This window comes from Mus pahari, chromosome 6 (genome assembly GCF_900095145.1).
Source record: "Mus pahari chromosome 6, PAHARI_EIJ_v1.1, whole genome shotgun sequence".
Lineage (NCBI taxonomy): Eukaryota > Metazoa > Chordata > Mammalia > Rodentia > Muridae > Mus > Mus pahari.
Window position 1 is genome coordinate 8847797 of NC_034595.1, and position 3495 is coordinate 8851291.

Sequence of the window (3495 nt, forward strand, 5' to 3'; positions counted from 1 at the left end):
TTTTTCCCTGCTTAGTTTCTTGCCAGAAACACCCTTATTGACACACCCAGAGATATGCTTTCACAGTGATTCTAAACCCAGTCGCACTGACACTTTCATAAGGTATTTCTCTCCTAATTTAGGAAGGAGAGAAAACCTGTCAGAGTTCTACCACAAGTGAGAAAGTTGCTTTTCCTTAAGTAGTGTAGGTCTGACCAGCACAAATGTGTTGACTGCAGGACAAAATGTTGTACCCTCTTATCTCAAACCGCGTGCTCGGTTTTTTCTCTATCAGTTCCTCTTTGTTCTGACACTACTCTCACTCAAAACAAAACAAAAACAAAAACAAACTCTCAGGCTGAATGTGGTTGCCTGGCTCCCTGTGAGCACCCTGCGTTTCAGAATCTTCAGAATGTAGACAAAACTGTACTTCAGGATTGGTGCCTTCAACCAGGTGTCTGAGTTCAAATTTTCAACTGGACCAGTTGAGTCCTGGAGTGATCATGAGGCACTGGACTCGTAGTTGGTGCAAGTTGAAGCTGGGGAAGAACTGTAAAGGTTCTTCAAGAGAAGTGTCTGTTGGACTGCAAGAATTCAAGAGACTTGAGAACGTGACTGTGGCTTTGAGGCAAGGTTGTAAGAGGTAGACTCGAGAGACAAATTTACTATAAGTCAGAAGACGATCTATTGAGGAGAGTATTAGAAACTTAAAAATGCTTGTTCTTCTACACTAAGTGGGGGCAATGTCACAAGGCCCAACTGCTTACTCTTTCAATGCCCCCACCAACTTTATCAATTTTTCATCTTTGGATGCTGAAGAGGATACTGAAAATATAGATTCATGTTTTAATGAGAAGGCCAACTTGGAGAACAACTTGGGAACAACTTTCTTTGGCAGAGTGGAATAGGAGAATTTTCAGGGAAAGACTTCCTTGAGAAAAGCCAAACTGCAACAAGGCAGTTGAAGGCAGTTGACAACACTTACTACAAAGAGGCAGAAACGGAAAGTCTTCAGAAACAATCTATCCCATCAAATGATTGTTCTTCCCTGAACGCTAAGAGAGCTGTATTGGGAAATACTCCTGTCCAGCCTCAGAGAAGATCTATTAGACTCTCTGCTCAGAAGGACTTGGAGCAGAAAGAGAAAAACCATGTCGTCTCTGTTGAAATGGAAGCCAAGAGATGCACTGCTCCCACCACCGATTGTCCCCCCAACAAAAGAATGAAAGTTTCTCATAAAAAGAAGCTGAAGGAAGACGAAGAAGGCAGTGCTCCAGCTACTTCAAGAAAGGATGAAAGAGAAACCCTGGAGAAAGCCAAGGGCAAACACACTGTGCCTGGTGGGCCACCTGCAAGGGAGAAGGTTCTAAAGAGAACTGATGAGCAAGAGATGGAGAAAAGACTGAGAATGCAGCAGGAAGTGGTGGAGATGCAGAGGAAGAACAAAGAGTTCAAGAAGCTCGCTCCTGCAGGGCCAGGGCAACCTGTGAAGAAATCCACGAGCTAGGTTACCAAAACAGTTGACTTCCACTTCCTCACAGATGAGCGAATCAAACAACATCGCAAGAACCAGGAAGAGTATAAGGAAGTGAACTTCATGTCTGAACTTTGCAAACATTCTTCCACTCCTGCCCGAGGGACCAGAGGATGTGCTGTCATTAAGCCTTTCAATCTGTCCAAAGGAAAGAAAAGAACATCTGATGAAGCAGCCTCTACGTATGTGCCCATTGCACAGCAGGTTGAAGCCTTCCACAATCGAACCCCTAATAGATACCATCTGAGGTACAAGAAGCGCGAGAGCTTGTTACCCTCCAAATCTGTGAACAAGACCCCCAGACCTCCATACTGCAGACCAAATATCGTACAAGTGCTGTGACCTGCAAAAGTACAGCAGAGCAGGAGGTGGAGGAGCTTGAGAAACTGCAACAATACAAAAATCAAAGTGCGGGAACTTGAGCCCAGAATTTCTGAAAGTGGCCCCATCTTGCCCAAGAGACCTCCTGTTAACCCTCCTACTCAGCCTTTTAGTTTTGACTTGGAAATTGAGAAATGAATTCATAAGTGAGAGTCAAAAAAAAAAAAATAACAGAAGATGAACAATTTGAATTTCATTCTAGACCTTGCCCTACTAAGATCTTGAAAGATGTTGTGGTGTTCCTGAAAAGAAGGGAACTCCAGCCACTGTCCCTAAGCCGCCAGTTTTTGCATTGAAGAACAGGATCCAAGAGCCCATCAAAGAAGCCGAGGAAGAGGAAAAACCAGTAGCAATAAAAGTGATTTTAAAAACAAGTGATAATGTGCCACATTATGGGGTGCCAGATAACCCCCACATCCCAGAGGCAAGAAATATGGAGGTGTGCCCTTTCACCTTTGATACCTAGGACAAAGAATGCCAGTTGCAGAAGGAGAAAAATAAAATAATAAATGCAGGAAGGGAAGGTGCCCAAGTTCAAGCCACTTCCATTTTGACAGCATTACCTGAGAAAAAGGTAAAGAATGTGACTCAAGCCGAGCCTTTCTTTCTCCCTGGAGACTGAAAGAGAGGTCCCCACAAGGCTGAGATATGGAAGCACCAGGAGGAAGAACAGAAGCAGCAGGAAGGGAGCAGCTTGCTTCAAGGCTCACCCAAACAAGTCACCTACCAAGAGCCAAAGAAAGAAAGAAAAAAGTCAGTTGCTGAGAACCCTTCTGGTTCTCTAGTTCAGGAACCTTTTCAGCTGGCCACTGAGAAGAGAGCCAAAGAGCAGCAGGAGCTGGAGAAGACAATGGCTGAGATGGCGACCTGGAAACTGCAGCAGTTGGAGGAAGTTAGGCAGCAGGAAGAGGAGCCGCAGAAGGAGGAGGAGCTAGCCAGGAAAGAACTGTTGCACGAGGCAAATCCAATACGTGGGAGGTCGAGGTGAGATCCAGATCCAGGGCTGCCTCTGACTGCCTGTGTCTCCTAAGTTCTCCGTTCCAGTAGAAGCTGCATCTACGTCACAGGCATGGAGAACACATCTTCAGACTCACCCACCGGGTGTGGAAACACACCTGACAACTGTGCACGCCAGGTGTTTTGAAGATCACTTTACACAGAAACTTTGAAGTTAATGAGACACCACTCATTTAGACTTTAATCAGACTTCTTGTAGCTATTTCGTTCAGACATTAGTTGGTCTTAACTCTGGTTAGGATTTCAAGTGTTTGTTTTGGCATAGTCTACTTTTCACTTAATCTCCCCCTACTCTCCCTTTATATGTGTATTTTAAGCACAAAATAAAGGCATTCACGTCCTGGGCTGTGGTTTCAGACACAGTGTAAGTGAGAAAAAAAATTGTATTTCAGAAGGTGAGACCCTCAATCAGCACACCCCTTTATTTGGGTAAAGTAGGAGAGGTGCCACAGAGAAAGTGTCCTGCTCATGTATTTAACTTCCTCCTGGGGTCCTTTTCTCCCACTCACCTTGGTCTTTCTGTACTAACCTAAAAGAATGCCCCTATAATGCCTGCCGTTTTCAAAGCTGTATAGCATTCTCCT

The 3495-nt window shown here is 44.7% G+C and overlaps 1 pseudogene; it reads left to right on the top strand.

The window, feature by feature from the left end:
• The first annotated feature begins 722 nt into the window (after positions 1-722).
• On the top strand, positions 723-2882 carry LOC110323232 (annotated as a pseudogene).
• Positions 2883-3495: the final 613 nt, after the last annotated feature.